We start from the raw sequence: 18,999 nt of genomic DNA, 5'->3' as shown, positions 1-18,999 counted from the left end.
ACAGGACTCCTTGTGTGTCTGAGACGTTAGCAGCTTTGATAAGAATGGCAGTATTTGACACCACGGGTATGAGAACACGCTGCACTCACTTTGTATGGGAAGTACAAAAACAAAAGGCTATGGATTCAGTTTACGCCACAAAGATGTTTCCCTGAAATGCTTCATTGTGCACTTATCACAGCTCCACTTATCCACTTTTAAGTTCTCACGTGATGAAAAACTGTATCAGACAGCTCAAGCAGTTTCTGTCTGTGATTAACAGCACTTTGACAACCCTTTGTAAGAATATAAACTCAGGTCTGAAGAGATGGTAGAGAAGGACACCGACTTCAAAGTAATAAAAGCTTCATAACCATTCCTGGTGACAGAGCAGCAATCGATCCACAGTTACCCTTTGATTAAACTGTGCCTCGTTACTGCTAACTAAAACCAAGTGCAAGCAGGGACTGAGAAAAGGGTGTTGTCTTTGAACATGACTTTACTGTTACGTTGCTTCATTGCTTCACTGTTACGTTGCTGGCTTGCCTTTCATTTGTCCCTCCAATATTATCTCTATTTATAATGTCACAATAGTAAAGTAGATATTTTTAATTACTGGACAAAGGAGGCCTGAAATAATAAGTATATATAAAATAATTAACCCTAGAAAATGATATAAAATGCATTTGACATTTCAGAGCCTTTAAAAGGAGGCCGGTTATGCTCATCTTTTATATATACACACATTAAAAATAGTGGATGTTCATATTTAACATGGCCAGTTTCAAATATGGAGATCAGCCTTTGTGTGAGCGACCTCTGTGGGCCTCCTTAAATGATTTGTTCGTGAGGGGCAGCCAATGAAGAGAATCTGGTTTAGATCAGACAGATGATGAACTGAGGGACAGTGCTGAGGATTATTCTGAAAGCTACTCTACACGAGTCCAACAATAACAACAATAATGTGTTGGACCACAGAAGGTCTCTTTTTGAAAATTTTCAAAACAAGTATCTGATTTGTTGCCTTATGGGGAGAGCTTAATGATCTGAGGAGAGTACAAATTAAGTCAGTGCGACTTTGACGCTGGTGTTGCGATTTAGGAAGATCCAGAGTCCTAAATTTTAAAGCGATAAAGCTGAAACCTTAAAAGTTTAACTGTGTGACTCTGCTCAACAGCTGCCCGTCTTTTACACTCAACAAACATGACTTGGGTTGTGGCACGATATTTCTTTTAAAACAGGGTGGTAGCCCTGTTCAAACAAGCTGAACATCAATATCTTTGTCCACAGAGTAAAAATGATTTAACTGCTAGCTGTCAGTGTAGCCAAACACATCCATAAATGTCTGCATCCTTTTTCAAATTCTTCCTTGTTGCTCATGATGTGCGTTTTTTTCTTTTCTTTTTTTTTAAATGCTGTCCACACCTCCTGCAGATCATGAACCCACAACAAGACGTCAGTGCTGTGCCAGTTGGCGTATTTACAGTTGTTGTTGAGAGCATTTCAGCTGTATTTCAAGTCTCTTTACCTGTCAAATAAAAAAGAAAAAAATAGGAACTCAATAAACATTGTTGGATAGATCATGTGTTTGTGTTTGACTTTACTTGATACTTTTTAACCTGGCGGCAGGGATGGCTTCCTCGTTCTTAGGCAGTGTTTACTTACTTCTGTGAAATCCCGTCATCTGCTCTCTCACTGCACAGTGATCAGCTCGCCCGCCTCCCTGCAGCAACCGTCCTCCACTCTTCTTCAGGCTGCACCGTGTCAGACTGACCTTCCCACTCCAGTCAGCCCTGCTTCTGCCTATTTTTGCCAATGTAGGTTGCTCTGTTAGGTAATTTACATCCCAGCGTCATACCGAATCCCCATTTGCTCCTTCTCAAAGAATAAGAAAATCCCTCTTGCATTAAAGGAATATTCTACCTATTTTTCATCCCCTCCCTGCAGCTTTGACTCACGCAGGCCTCGCTAATGGTTTCTAATCCAGGAATCAAATCCAAGTCTCCTGCTGCTCTTATTCCAAGTCACATTACAGCCTTAAGAATGCTAAATGTTCCCAAGGTTAGTTTCGCTTTTAATATTCACATCAATCATGTTCACAGTGCGTGAGTCCACAAAGATGTGACTATTTTCAAGGGCAGAGATGCCTCGTTCCAACTCCCCCAGCTGTTTTTTTTTTTTTTTTGCACATGCATCAGTATCGATTAGCTCCCTGTGTGTTGAGCTGAGCAGAGCCAGCCTGGGGAAATAAAGCTTAGGCTTGATTTGGATGGGTCTGTCGCCAGCAAGCACGCTCACAAGTGCTCGTGCACAGGTAGCAAGCAAAGGCAGACCCTGTTTTATGGGTAAGACAGCTGTGCAGTTGCTACCAAACACATAAACTTTATTTATATAGCGAGTCACGAGTGTATTATGTTTGGAGTCCCTAACTGAGAAAACTGCAAAAACTGAGAAAAGAGCAAGTAACCAATACTCGATTTGACACATGGTCACTAAAAAAGGTTTAATTTATTAATCAGCTGTTTTTTTTTTTTCCTTTTTTATTGGGGGTCAACCTCAATGATCCTGGTCATTGGTCCTTGGTCCTACCTGCAGTGGTGCCAACTAACAAAGGTGCACACACGAGACTGCAGAGCCACGCGTGGAGGCAGTGACAATCAGCTAAATGGGTGTAAAGAACACTGAAACTGACCCGAATGGCCCTCTAATGCATTCCGTAAAGAGCTTTTTAACGAGCGTTAGCATGTCACCCGAATGTTTATACAGCAAAATGTCTTTTATTAGCCATCAGAGAGTTCAAAACGAGGGTATCGGCACTTTCTGAGCCATGCTCTGCTGTCAGTGGGACTCATTAAATATTGTTCCATAGTGTCAGGGCTGCAGGTTTTACAATCTTACTAGTAATTTCCATCTTTGTGTTGATCTGCTAGATAACAAATCAGAATTGAAAGCCTAAAAAAAACGACATATCCAAGCACTCCTTTCTGGAAAAGAAAATAGCTTGATTTAGCAAACGTCACCTGAAACGTGGCGATGTGATAATCGAGGCTGTCCTGACGTATAAATTTTGTGGTCGAGTAAATCAACTTCCTAGGAGAGCTTTCTTACAATGAAGAGGGCTCTCAAACAATACAAGGGTGGAGGGTTATGACACTAAACATCGTCTGGAGTTAATCAGCAGACGAAGCCTGGCTCACACTTTCCCAGAAGTTAAGCAACAGCACTGCGGTTAAGATGAACGGATAGACGGATGGGTCTTGAGTGCAACGTCTCTGAAGCTAAATCATCATCTGCATGTTTACAGCAGTGCGCTGGCACTCAAGTGAACTCTGTGGGAAGCTGTTTGGACAAGGCATAAAACAAAAGGCAGTGCAGCATAGGCTGTCAGTGAAGATGCGTTCTGTTTGGGTTTTCCAAGCAGACGTCACTGAATCCTGTGCTAGCTCGACGCTGGCAGAACAGTGTGTGTCCCTCCTGCTTGCGTTGGAGGAGTTTACTGCAGCCAAACAGCGTTGACGTGCTGTGATAGACTCCAGATACCTTTTGCAGATGAGGTCTGAGATGGAGTACAGGTCATCAGTTCATCAGACTCCATCCTTCTGTTTTTATATCACTGTGTATCATGATCTTTTTTCCTCACTTGTTTCTTCAGCTTATTGATTCTTCCTCCATCCTCTCAACAGATCGAACTATTCTTATCTTTGACACCTCGTCAGTCAGCAGTCAGATGACATTTAAAACCCCACGGGAAGCCTGTGTGAATGTGAAGAGTGGTGTGAATGACCCCTAAGCCTGGGGTGTGGAGCATAACTCTAAAAATGGGGAAAAGAAAAGACCGGCTAAATTTCTATGTTGTTATAAGCAGAGCCTGGTGGATACAGAATTTTCAGGAGTAAGAAACAAAACATAACCACACAGTATGGTGGAAATATAATGAAAAGAGAAAATGATGGGAGACATTATTTAACTGTGGAACTTCTTTTTATACACTATCCTATTGGGATTGGTTAGGAATTCTGAGGCAGCCGATAGGTACCGGACAGGCCAAGCGGAACATGGCTCGGTCAGTGGCGGAAGCTAAAAACTCAGGTGTGGGAAGAGTTTCAGAGAGGCCATGGAAAAAGACTTTCGGACTGCCTCGAAGAGATTCTGGCAAACCTTTAGGTGATTCAGGAGGGGAAAACGGTGCTCTACCTGCACTCTGTATAGTGCGGGTGGGGTGCTGCTGACTTCGACTGAGAATGCTCTCAGGCGGTGGAAGGAATACTTCAAGGATCTCCTTAATCCCACTGGCACGTCTTCCATGGAAGAAGCAGAGTCTGGGGATGGGGGTGACGACTTGTCTATCTCTAGGGGTTAAACAACTCCGATGAGGTTTGTTCTAGGGCTGTCTTGGCCTCTTGCCTCTACAATGTTGCATGGAGATGAGGGGCGGTACCTCTGGATTGGCAGACTGGGGTGGTGGTTCCCATCTTCAAGAAGGGGGGCCAGAGGGTTTGTTCCAACTATAGGAGATCACACACCTCAGCCTCCCTGGGAAAGTCTATGCAAGGATGCTGGAAAGGAGAGTCCGTCTGTTAGGTGAACCTCAGACGCAGGAGCAATAATGCACTTTTTGTCCTGGTCATGGAAAACTGGACCAGCTCTTTACCTTTTCAAGGATACTTGAGGGTGCATGGGAGTTTGCCCAACCAGTCTACGTGTGTTTTGTGGACCTAGAGAAGGCATTTGACTTTGTCCCTCGGAGTGTCCTGTGGGAGGTGCTTTGGGAGTATGGGGTGTCTGACCCATTGCTATGGGCCATTCGATCCTTGTTCAACCGTTGCAGGAGCTTGGTCTGCATAGCCGGCAATAAGTTGGACTAGTTGCCGGTGGGTGTTGGACTGGACACCGAAGGGTGGCTGGCCTCTCCCTCAGAGATGAAGTGAGTGGTTTGCCCATCTGGGAGGAGCTCAGAGTAGAGCCGCTGCTCCTCCACATGAAAAGGAGCCAGTTGAGGATGTGGGGGCATCTGACAAGGATTACACCTGGGCGCCTCCTGGGCAAGGTGTTATGGGAATGTCCCACCGGGAGGAGGCCCCGGGGCAGACCCAGGACACGCTGATGCCTTGGTTTTCCCCTGGACAAGCTGAAGGAAGTAGCCGGGGAGAGGGAGGTCTGGGTTTCTCTGCTTAGGCTCATGCCCCCGCAACCCGGCCCCAGATAAGTGGAGGAAGATGGATGGATGGAACTTTTAGTACACTCGGTAGCAGCTTGATGAAGACAAAGACACTGCTTGACTCTGCACCACTGAACCCAGGGAAAATCTCGCCAATATTTTAAATAAACCACCATGACGTTACCGATTAATTGGCAGTCCTGTTTTGAAGATGCAAAATGATTGGTGTCACCATCACCAGCTTCACCTTTTCAAACTGAATGTAACAAGTAAGAGGCAGACAGGGACAATAAACTGTATGTTTAATGGCCACAAAGTGTCCTTGCTTTATCATCTAAAACTACCATAATTTACAACATCAGCATAATGTTGTACTCAATAACATTTGAAACAGCAAAGTATTTAATAAAGGCTTTGAGCAAGAAAGCCAAGCACTTACTTTGTCCCACAGACTTTCATACGACTGGATGGTTGAGGCAGTTCCACACTGGCTTTACTTTTTAGATCAAGAACTACTACTTCTGAGTGGTAATGTAGAATACTTAATCTGAAATTCATAGTCACAAAAATGAATAAATGCATTTTTAAAATAAAAATACATTTTATAACGGCTTGTTTTATTCAGGCAACAGACAAAATAAAAAACACAAAAAATACAAAAATGTTCACATGACTCTAGTGGTGTAATGGTTCTAATGTATTACTCCTGGACTGTTTAATAAATGCCATTGGGTTCAGAACTCCCTGTGATCCAAACAGCTGCTGCCAGAAGTCTTTCTATGTTGATATATTTGTTTTCCTGGAACTTGGCAGCGAATAATTGCCAGTGCAAGAGTTATTGTCCATCAGCTCTTGCATGCTAGCAGGATTAACCTTCAATGACGCATTTGCAGTGTGACTTTAATTGATTTTGATTTTACAACTTCATCAATCAAAAAGTCTCCATGTGGTAATTCCCATAAAGTTTATTTAAATGGCTCAGTCTGAAAAAATTAATCAATACAAAAACAAAGTTAAGTGATTTTAAAGCTAAAACTGAACTACTGGCTTTAGTTGTTAATTTAGGATAAAGATGAATGTGGTTTTTTTTACATTTTAAGGTATCTGACATACAAAAGCAGACGATTATCACACTTGGCAGCTGAAACTCGATAATTTTGTGCCTACTTTAAATACTGGAAACAAAATTACCAAAAATGACCCTGATTAATTTTCTGTGGACCACTTTATTAATTTACTGCATAGCTTCTGTTGGTTGACACTAACCACTAATATTTTAATAATAAATAATATCAAAGTAATGGGTCACAGAAACCTCCCTTATCCCACGATGCATTGCTAAAATAAAACATTCTGCTATTGACAGAGTGCGTGCACTCTGGTCCTTTTATTGACCCAATATTGCGCGTGGCTCTGAAACGACCAGTCGTTTAATTGATTATTTGACTGACTCAAAATTATTCGAATGATTTTTTGCATCATTTATCAAGCGCAAATGGTAAAGTGGTGGCTTCAGCTTCTCATATCATCTTTTTTTTTTTTCTTTAGGACTTTAAACAATAGAATAAACATTTGGGTTTGGAGCTATTGGCTGGAAAAGCATTTAAAAGAGACCTGTTGTCAAACTCTGGCAAAAATAAAGAGTTCATTTAAAAACCTAATCCAAACAATCCAACTCATGGTTATTCCCATATCGACTGCTAGATATTATCACTGATCAATGCAGAAATTGTTTTACAGCTCAGGGTTGATTATTCTGTTTTCTGTAGCTAAGGGGGTATTACGAGTCGCACGCTGACATGTGGTTTTCAGCAACGGTTTATCATTTTTGGTTCCACACAGCAAACAGAGGACAAACTATCATGAGGATATTTTTCCATAGCGTTAATTAAACCAAAAAAACCCCCCAAAAACTTCTGTTCTACTAAAATCTCTTCCTCTCTTCGGTCATTTGATTGGTCCCAAGGGGTAACTCGCATCTCCTAGTGTGTGGATTGCACTCTAACTGCTAGCCTTCCCAGCCTAAATGAAATACACTATATTGCCAAAAGTATTCACTCCATCCATCCAAATTATTGAATTCAGGTGTTCCAATCACTTCCATGGTCAGAGGTGTATAAAATCAAGCAACTAGGCGTGCAGACTGCTCTCAGGAGCTCGTACAGTGATAGGATGTCACCTGTGCCACAAGACCAATTGTAAAATTTCCTTCGCTATTAAATAGACTAGAATAGAATAGCCCTTTATTATCATTGTACATCTACAATGAAATTCTGGGTGCTCCACACCAACTGTGCTGGACTAAAATATAGGAAGTAAACAGGAATAATTAGTAAACAAGAGAAATATATACAAAAATACGAGAAAGGCACGACTGAAAGTGATCAGTGTGTTGCAGGAAGACGGATGCTATATTACAGTTAAATGAATGATAAACATGGACTTTAGCGATGACTTTATGCTAAACCTATTTAATACAATGAATGCACTCATCCATCCATCTATCTGCAGTCTAACAGGAGATTCCCAAGCCTCCCTCTCACCAGCCACCCACTCCAACACTTCTGTGGGAACACCGAGGTGTTTGTAAATCATCTGAGAGACACCATCTCTCTGGCTCCCTCTTTGCCTCTCTCATGAATACGACAGTGATATAGCTGATTTCCTCAGCTCTGGTCGCAAACTCATTTCAAAACGTTTTGGGGGAACGTTGGCTCACGGCACAGTGAATCACAGCAGCTCTGTTGTCTGGGGCAATATGCCCCCTGCAGGGTCTCCCAAGTCAAACTGGCCCTGGACTGGCCAGCAGTTAAAGGTGGAGGCCTTGGTGTTTCAATCCTTAGTGGTTCAAACTGGTTCTTTGGTTGTGGTACAGTGAAAAACATAGTTTGTTTAAAGTGGTTCAGAGCCTTATCCTGACAATAAGTCAGGTTAAAATAAACCAGAATTTGCCATTTTTATTAGGCCTTTATTTATTCAGGTAAAAAAAAAATCTCATTGAGATTCAAAATCTCATTTCCAAGAGAGACCTTAACTTGTTGTTTTTTTGTTTTGTTTTTTTTAAAAAGGCACATTTCAACAGAACAGTTTGTCCATCTTTAATTAAACATTTTAAAATGAGATGCTGCTGGGTGGTAATTTAAAAGCTCAATAAACTTATCAACTTCTGTTTATTGACCCGTATTGACCACCAGAAACACTTAATCAATAGACCCAAGCTTATTGAGATAAACAGCAAAGGATAACCCAACACAAATTCCTGGTGAATATTCAATAATAGTGTGGCTTTGTCATGTAGCTATAAAAGATTAAAACTCCTTTAAAGACATTTTGTAGTTATTTTTAGGTCCAGAGAGCGACAGTCTTTCAAACGAGGACATCAGACCATTCAAATGACCTGCGAATCACTGCAGACTCCCACTACATTTGTACTTCTGTCTGTGCCTTCTGCTCACGAGTCTCCTCGCCTCGAGGCATCTAGACCTGGCACACACGAACGCCACACACTGCGGCAGTTACTTCTTCCATCCTTCACATCTTTTCTTAGTGAATATTTCATGCTCTGCTCGACACTAAACTGCCTGTCCCAGAGCGCCATCTTTCCCCTTTGTGGGAGGCAAGTGTTTGCTCTTCAGTAGCACTTAGTGCATTTTAGAGTAGATTAAGCATTGCCACGATCATGACCCAGTCATGAGCCCCATGGTGCAGTTAAAGGAGAGACCGTGGAGGCATATACAGGCCATGTTCAGGGAAGGTTCACTAAATGCAGACTCTCAGTGCTCATCTTAAGGCTGAAGCACAAGCGTTCTCTTTCAAAAGATGTGAGGAATGCACAAGAAACTGGGCAGATGCCATGGATAACGCAGCAGCCAATGACACCGTTTTTCTCCTCTGGAACGATGAGATACTGTTTGGCAGACTTATCTCAGGAGACACTTAATGGAAGGAAAATTTATATCACCAACAGCCATCAGGGCACTCAGTTTTACAAGGTGCCTTGTATAACCATGAAGCGTTTTATGCCCATAGGCAAGGAGTTAAGTTTATTTATTGACACTAAAGGTTTAGCCTGACTAAACGATGTTTCATGCTATTAACATCAAAGCAGCACAGCAGGGCTTCATAATTATCTACCTATGGTGTTATTTTGGGGGAATATTCAGTGTTTTTTCTGAGTTATTAAGTTATTGTGTTGTTTACAACTGAGATGATATTCTTATGTTAAAGGCTTGAAACTAATGTTTCACATTTCTGCATGAAAAGAAGATCGACATGTTAGGCCTAAGGGATTCTGGGAAGCATTTACACCACATCCACACGTAAAGAATTTATGAAATGTGTTCTCTCACAGCTTCTTTCAGTGATACTGTCGCTGTTGTTGTGTGCAATCTAACACTTGTCTGGAAACTTTTAGTATACTTGTTAGGGTTGGGTGATATGTAGAAATTTTCCAACCGACAATCGTCAGTCCAATAATCGACGATGGGCAATATATTCGCGCATGCGCAAACTTTTTGATGTGTGGAGCAATGCAAACATGCACAGACTGATTTGCGTGTTTACAACACAGAAGTCCAAACATGGATGCACTAATTTCCCCAAACAATTTAACGTTAAGGCATTAATGCGGCGTTAACCTGGTCATCACGATTAACACGATTAAAATGTTTAGCACACTGAACCCATCTGGAGCGCAGAATGAACAAACTTTGGACAAACTGCCCGAAATGGGTTGACAGAGACATTTCAGGGATTTTGACTCAGTCTGCGCTTCAGATGGGTTAATTGTTAAATTGCGTTAGTCGTGCTGATTGCACGTTAACTCTGACAATAATAAAAAAATATATATATAAGGTCGCCACTTTGGGATCTCTTTGGCTTTAAACCAGATGAAAGAGGTAAACCTACGGATGTAACCAAAGCGGTGTGCCACTTGTGCAGACGTATAGTGCGAGCAAAGCACTTAAACTAACTTGCATGAGCATGAGCGTGTCCACCATCCGTCTAAGTATGCTAGGCTATCACCAGCTTCTGCAGCTCCATCAACAAACATTTGGGCGCACTCTGAGGGTGCATTTGCTCACAGATGAAAAAAGGTGCTGTTAAAACAGCGATATTTTTTTTCCCCTGTTGACTGCTTCTATTAGCTCCATCATTATTAGCAAAATTACTCATGGGCAAATTAATAAATAAATCGCCCGTGTAAAAACGATTTATTTATCCAATCGCCCAACCCTAATACTTATGGTGACATAACTCTAACCACACTTCCTTGTACTAGAAATATATACAGCATATTAATTTAACACTGGTATCAGAGCAGTACTCTGGATGGACAGAACTCTGAAGCCAAGATCTCAATATCAGATTGGCACTAGAAAAAGTCAGCGTGGTGCACCCCTACTAATTTGGACCATTATCGCTGCAAGTTGCTGGATTTCATCAGTATTTCCTGCTCTGTTGGTTGCCACGTGTTGCCCGTCTCACCTGTGTGGATGCCCTTTTGAGAAGTGTTAACATTTTTAAACCAGCTGTGATGTGGATTGTGTTGCTAAGAAAACTAGCTTACAAAGAATGGAATAGCTGTTCCGTGTCCAGATAACATATGCAACATCCGCATACAGTACTCAAGTTTGAGCCAAATGTCTACTAACATAACACGCAAGCAGGGTTGGGTAATCTGTTATAATTTTCCTACTGGCATTCATCAGTCCAAGAACCAACAGTTTTACAATTATTCATTAAGGTGTGTTTGCAAACCCCAATGCCTCATACACTGGGTCAAAGAACAAAAATACTTATTATTATAAATTATGCTAGAGTCAAAGCCCACAAGCTAATGACTACCACAGTTGCATGAAGGATGCCTTGCAGCCTCTAGATAAAGAAACGTCCATAACGGCCACAACAACAGAGACATGGTTCTGTGGAAGGCCAGCTGCTGATTGCAAATATATGTGCAATAGCCCAACCCTAGCAAACTGTTTATACAAAACTAAACTAATCATCTTAAAGGATTAACTTCATTCACAGAGGTAAGACTGATCTGTTTCCTTTCTCACTTCTAAGCTTGATTTATAACCCTGCATTGAATCTGTGCAGCGCCTATACTGTAGCCTACGCAAGTGGCCGTCGCAGTTGTTTATCCTTCTACTTGTGCGCTGGTTTTTGTGAATTACTCTGCAAACGGAGCGGATCCTGTTGGACTTGGAGTTAATAAATACTGAACAACAGTTACTGCCCTAGAAACAATATGAATAAAAGAAACTGCATCTATAGAGTGATTGTCAGAGCAAAACAAAGAAAAAACTACGGATAACCACAGAGGAGAATACTACTTATTGCATTAGCAATATTAGCACGCAAAATACAATTACAGCCTTTTGAACTCTTTCATGGAAGCATTATCAGTGCACTAATCAAGATAATGTGTTTACGTGGCATATTACTACCAAAAGGACTGATCACAGATGTGGTCAACATGTAGTTAAATTTCTTGGTGGAAAAACACCAAGTATCAACACAAATATCATTTTTTAAAACATTGTGCAGCTTTTCTTTAACAGAAACCTTCAGAGGCTTTGGTTCAAAGTAAATCCAACAAATTGTAATGCATGTGATCAGTGCTGCTGCTAAAAAAAAAAAAGTGAGAATGATAAGCTGGCCGAGGTTTCAGGAAGGAAGCGGAGTTGAATGACCCGTTCTTGGGGACAATGTCACAGTGCAGCCTACAGTATTTCTCAGAGTGTGACACAATAACGACTTGTTCTTGCCATTGAACAGTGCAGCTCTGTTTGGACTAATGCCACAACTGCTCTGTCAGAATTCTGCTTCCCCTCGCCAGCTCTCCAAACAAACTCCGACTATACTATACCACATAATGGCTCCTTCTTCTCACACAAAGCAGCAGCCAGAATACGTGGAGTGAAAGTAGCTGATGTAATGGTGCGGTCACTGGGGCATGCGTCTCGCCTGACTTGCTCAGAGGCACACTGGCAGGATATGAGCTCGGCCGCTCTTCTCCGGCACTGCTCTGAGCTGATACCATAACTCACGCTCACATCGCCTGGATGTAATGGTTAAAAGGAACACTGCACGCTACAGCACTAACGGCAGAGGAATGACATCCATTCTCAATCAAAGCAGATTGAGGGTGAACTTTCTGTTACGAAGAGGGATAGCCTAGTTCCCTTTGACTTGATTAGAGTGGCTGGCGAGCCAATAAAGTCTGGGACAGATATTAATGTAATTGCTGAAGCAGCTGGTTCCTGTCTGAGTTATGATCCATTGTTTGAGGGGAAAAACCAGAGAGAGGGGAATCAGAGAAAGAGGGGAAACAGCATGGTACAATAACCACTTGTTAAAGAGCAAGAAAAAGAGGAAGTGCGTGAAATTGTATTTGCACAACAGACAAACAGTGTGTCTGATCGCTAAGTCCCATCGGCTTTTATCTCAATAACTGAAGTCCATGTTATACTTTTTTAAATATTCACGTTTATCTTTGAGGGAGACCGTCACTGCATCTCATACCTGGCAGGAGCTCCTGTTCTTGCCCATAAAAGACCGCTCATAATTAGTCTCATGTTCCTTCATGTTTGATATTTTAATGTCATGTTCACAAACACTTACTGCTGTTGAAAATGTGTGTCACCATTTGTGAATGCTGGTGGCCAAAGAGGTTTTTTGGATTTGAAATTGCGGTCCTGAAGCAGCCAAGAGTGATCATTAACTGTGCTCGATGTTAGTTAGCTGCTGAGCAGCCAGCTGAGCAGCGAATATTGGAATATCAGCACAGGTCAGCCAATCACAGCTGCACAGCGCCACATTATTATCTGACTTATGTAAAGCAAATCTTTTCCTCACAATGTACGGCTACACCTGACCTTTAACCTCTCATTAGGCCGTGGTCACACAGGCCTAGAGACTTGTTGCCATCCCCCTGGAAACCTCGAGTCATTAAAGGTCAAAGCACAGCCTAGTGTGGGGTTCCATCTTTTTGAATGAAAATAAAGAGGAAGATTCATAAATGTTTGTTAACTTAATAATCATGTTAAGTAACTGAGATTAGAATTACTGCTGTAATCGAGGAGCCCTAATCAGGAGTTCATTGTTTGACAATGAGTCACTTGGTAGGTTCATACAGTACAATGTTGAACTAGTGAAGCAACTATTCCCTTTTAGAGATTTCTAAAGAAAGTTTTTACCACAAGCAGCCACATTGTTACACCTCTTCAAGCATTATCTAAATTATTGAGAATTTCAACAGCAACCTTGATATAAAACTGTAAATACAGAATCATAAAAGTCAACACTGATAAATAACCTTGCACCAAAATAAAGTTTTCAAAAAGCTCCAGAATTTATATTTCTACTAAAAGATCTTTGCTGTTGCCAAATTCTCCCTGAAGTTTCAATCCATGAGTCTTCTAGTACAATATCTATTTCTTAATATAATAAATAATGATAATAAAAGAAGGCCTAACATGTGTCCTGTGCTTCTTGCTAAAGCTGCTTCACACACATCAGTTGTCCTCCAGTAAAAGCAGAGAGCCATCATTGACTGTGTTTATCCAGACCAAAACACAGCTTCTCAGAGGCATTCATGTTGGATGCTGGCCAGCTGTCATCACTGAGTAAACACCTACATTATGTTATTTAAATTTACTCTTCAGGCACAAGAGGTCATGGGATATAGGAGGAGTATTCATTTCCAATATTGTGCTGAGTAAAAAAACAAACAAAGGAAAAAACCAAGCTTAGGGTGCAACAGTTTTAATAAATGCCATCTGCAAGGAGACGGATGTGAATTATGACCTCAGTGACTTTCTATAATTGCCATTAAGTCACTGGACTCGTAATTGAATCCTATTTAATTATCTCTTACTTTGTCAGAAGCCTCAGTTTTTTCCTTTGTTTCTTTTTATATATTAAAATAAATGGTCTAATCAGCATCATGACCTTCTAATATATATCCAGTCTTGATTCATTCACAAAGACTACACACAAACACAGAGGTTGGCATGCTTCCTCCTTGCTTGCAGCTAGAATTGTTAACCAGTGTAACTCAGTCACGAGGGACGATGAAGACAGCAAAAACCAGCCTAGTGTTAAACAAGATGGAGCTGCGTCGGTCACGTAGACACACACATTAGCTTCAGTAAGCAAAAATATAGAACACAGCCGAGCTGTAGTGCAATAAGAAGTAGCTGCTCTGTACGAAAACATGACAGAAAACCTTAAACACAACTAGGTCATAGAATATGCTGAGCAACTGTCCAAGAAAAGGGTAACAGCAGCACCAGACCTGCCAATCCTGAGAAGCTTTGGAGACCGCTTCCCATCACGTGGCGTCTGGTCACACGTCTCTATATGCTAAAAGTATTTAAGCACCTAAGCTCAGTTGTTAAGAAATGCTAAAACCTCCAAAAACAAATGAAAAAAACAAACAAAAAACAACCCTGATGTGAAACAATCATGAACAAATAAAAATATGACATAAAACTTTCTAAGTGGTTTAATCTGCTCATATCTTTTATTAATCAACAGTGTCAGTTAGGACAGTACATGACTACAGTAAAGAGCCAAAGAACCAAACCACTGAAAATATTTAATAAAAACAACTATAAAACTTTCTAACATAAGATAAATGATCCTCTGTGTCCAAAATCCACAATTTTCTGTGTATTGTGCCAAAAAACTAAATGAACATGAAATTCTTTTTTTCTACTCGTGACAATGAGATGTGAATATAGACTCTGTGGCTAACCTGTAACAGCTGCATAGTTCTGACATTTGCCCTTATAGTTACAGTTATTAGTAACCAAAGATTCACGGCTAACTCAGAACTGGAGCATAAAATCTGTCAAATAACGCAGTTATGATCATAATAAAGATTGCAGTCAAACTAAAGCTGGTATTTTCTCACTGAAAAGAAAAAGAAAAAACAGAATTGCAATCCTTAACTGCCTGGAACGTCTCCTGTGATGCAGACTGAGACAGGAAGATGTTGTCTGGGGAAGAAGAGTCTGACGTGGGTATCTGCTGCCACCTGGTGGTAAGATGCGAGCATTGTAGTGTAAATCGTGTGCAGTCACAGGGGAGTCAGACACTTAACGCACAGCTGCGCACATCAACTGCACCCTGTCCACACAGCACTTCCTACTCTAAATAAAGACATGACCCGTTTTAATTTTTCATGTTTGCCATTTCCAGGTGAGAACAGGCCAGCATCAGCACATTCTAGCCAACAGTCTGCAGCACAGCAAGGCACAAGACCTTTTGTATTAGAAATCAAAACAGTTGTCTTTACGTACAGCTTACTCCTGGTAATAAAAAAAAAGGATGCTGGCTTGCTCTCATGATTGTAGTTTTTATAAATTTATTTGGAATAAGAAGAAAAAATAATGTGCGGTTTATTTCTGTTTGCACATAAATCTCATTTCCACTAGATGGCAGGTGGAGCTCAGAATCGCCGCCTGTTTCTCCGTCCCCTGAAGATGCTCCTGAGTTTTCCATCTAATCATGTTTTATTCTGCTGGGAACTGCCTCCCAGAGTATCACACCTGCCCACTTCCTTTCTGCCTACATGCCGGGGGAATGCAGTAACCCGCTCCCACAATGCAGCGCAGATGCCCTCCGTGAGGAAACACTGCTGTGGCACTGTGAGCATATGGCACTTTCTTTAAAAAAGAAAAATAACAAAATAAGTCAGAACTTAACCTTTACTATGGCACACTGTATATAAAAGCTGACAGGCTTGGAGGCTCACGGGGTGTGAAGGATGCTGAAGCTTTTTTTTTTTTTTTAAATATACATTTTGCATATGAATACAAGCTTCCCCAGTATCCTCAAAGGCAAGATGTATGAAGTGAGACTTGAAACTTTTGATGGTAACAGTGTGAAACTCTTCAACCATCGATCCTCTGAGAGACTGACTGTTGCTACAACCTGTAATTCATTAAAGCTCGGCGTAATCAAGTTTGATATGAATAAAACAGAAAATACAGGACTTATTTGCATCTTTATTCACAAGACAACTGTCTCACCCAAATGAATATGATTCAGCTAAGAGTGAGTGGCTCTAACTGAACAGCTAGAATAGCAATGATGCTGGACTGATATTTGTAAGACAGTTTTCTTACAAATTTGACACAATCAGGAACATATGCCGTCACTAAATCTGTGGCCTCTAACAACCACACTTAAGTAAGTTACTGAAATTCAATTCTAAAAATAGCCTATAGATATTTGAAAAGATGTAACATCTTTTGCATCTTTGTCTGCACAGAATCGTGTGTTAGTATCCCCGTCCTTTTTTTACTTCACACCCAGAGCCCTTTGTTTACTGCTAACCGCACTGCACTGCATTGTTTGTCAGGCAGGTTTGATGGAATCAGAGTCCATTAACATGGAAGGCAGCGTCGAGGTGACTTTAGCTCCTAATTAAAAACAGATGTGTCCATTTAATAGTCTTAATACTTTGTGGGAGAGCGAGACAATCACCGCAGAAATATCTATTTGCCTCATTAAATCGGGAGGCTTGATCATGATGAGAAGCAGGGTAATGAATGAAGACAGACATGTTTACCGGGTTGTTTAAATAGTGTTTGCTGGAAGGAGACGGGGTGGAATCTAGATGGACTGCTGTTTGGTGGTGGCGTGAGGAGGAGGGAGTCCTCGGCTAGGTGAAGACTTGTGGGATAAATGGCATTTGAAGTCAGGTTTATTAAAGAAAAAAACAAACCCCAATGAGCCATTGTTTTGTAGATACTTGTATCTTTTAAATCTTACAATTGTTCCAAAGCTTCACATTCTCACTGGCAATAATTTTAGATCCAGTTAGCACACAGTAAACATAGTTGCTTTCATTTGAAGCAAAACGTTTCAAAGAGAAAGACAAAGACAGAAAGACGGTGACTGAGGGTGCAGTCACACTCCACTTTTTGCAGGGATGATGTCAAATGTCCATGTCCAGTAGTGGTTGGTATTTTGAGAGCAATGGTTTTCTGTGACTTTTGTTCTGCTAATTTCCTGGTTTACCTCCTTGAGATTTCAGTTTGGTTAAAAAAAGAAAAGAAAAAAAAGAAAGAAATTCTAAACGACAATTTTTAAATACTAGCACGAGGTAGGGGCTCCTCTTTGATTTGTTAACACCGAAGTGGGTCACTGAGTGAAGTGCAGTGAAGACATGGCTTTATCTGATAGATTTCTGTGTGCAACAACCTTCTGAGCTAACAAGCTATCCTGGAAATCATGATAGCTAAGCTAACTGCATGTTAGTGTTTTGTGTGGGGTTTTTAGTTTTTTTTTTAAACAAATGCATCTACAGTCTCCAGTTTTGTAGGTGACCATGTCTTGTTAGAATATTTTAAATACAGTGCCCAACCCTACTAGTTAGCACACCTGACACAGTGTGAACCAAATTCCACAATTAAATTATTGAGTGTAAAGAGTGGGCGTGGTACTTTAGCTCAATATGGCAATCACTGCCCAGGTTCACTCAAATAGAAGAGGTGGACATGGTTCCAGGATACACTGTAATTCAGCAGTTTTCCATTTGACATCCTTGGATGACAGATGGAGTCTGACAGTGTTGACTGTCTATGTCTGTGCACTAAAAACAAAAGCTGCAATAAAGCAGTGAATAGAATACAGAACAATATGCAATTTTCTTTTCCTTTTGTTCTGGTAAAGCAGACATACAGCCTAAACATCATATTTACGTGAAGTCAGTGGTGCCTGTTGGCACGTTTTATCCATATATGATCCAGCAGCTCTGTGCTGCCTTAAAAAAATTATTCTTACTAAATATTAAAGTTGCTATATGCTATTATTTAGTTTACATGGCATGACGGCATAGCATACCACTTCCTTTGTCAGTGTATGTCTAGGTAGCTGGTTTCCAAACTTAACAGTGACAGATTTGCAAACTTGCTAGCCTTACAAAATGAAGGCTACAAGCAATCATAGACTATATGAACTTGACCCACTGGTTTGGGGAAACCTTGGAAACTAATTCTGAAACCTTGAGTTTGCTGCTTTGGTCAATGACATATTGGGTTTTTTTTGGTTTTTTTTAAATACAGTAGAACCTTGTCAGTCACAACAGTCTGACTATAAATCTAGCTTGCTTGTCTACTTTACTTTAAATGGGACCATAATTTACAAAATAAACTGTAAGACCAGACACAAGCTGCAGAGACCATAAAATCACCAGAAAAGTGTTTAAAGTATTGCTTTGTCACTGGTGGTTACTAGAAGCTTTGCTTCAAGACGAACATCTGATCTTGTGAAGTGTTGAACATGTCCGTGAATATGAGCCAACCCAGTTTAAGCCTGATCTTAAATTTTATGAATCAAAATGTATATCCTGCAGTTTACAATGATATAATAAGGATAGACCAATAAATTGTCTAATATCATTGTTAACTGAGATCTATGTAATTTGTTGGTTAGATCCATTATATAGATCCTCAAACTAAGTGTTTTGCACTGTGACCATCTTGGTGTTTTGAAACTGGGTGTGATCATGAAAACGTGGCTATAAATCACCTACAATACACTAACCAGCTAGCACCTTCTGTCTAACAAGATAATTCTCCTCTCTGACTGTAACAACGTTTTGTTGCCAATTAAAGTTCTGTCATCAAAGTCATCAAAAGTCCAACTAGCAAAGCCCCAAAAACCAATGCGTGACCATCCGTTACTAGTTGTAACAGGGAAATGTATGTTCCCCACTGATTTCTGACAGTCACTGCCAAATAGGCTGCAGGCCTGTAGGCTGGTCAGTAATCCCTTGGCAACTGCTGGTTACTAGGGAAAACTGTGTATTCCGCAACCAGTTGGCAAATAGTTCAGGAAGG

The sequence above is a fragment of the Pelmatolapia mariae genome, linkage group LG10_11 (assembly GCF_036321145.2).
Source record: "Pelmatolapia mariae isolate MD_Pm_ZW linkage group LG10_11, Pm_UMD_F_2, whole genome shotgun sequence".
Classification (NCBI taxonomy): Eukaryota; Metazoa; Chordata; class Actinopteri; order Cichliformes; family Cichlidae; genus Pelmatolapia; species Pelmatolapia mariae.
Note: the sequence above shows the minus strand (reverse complement) of the source record.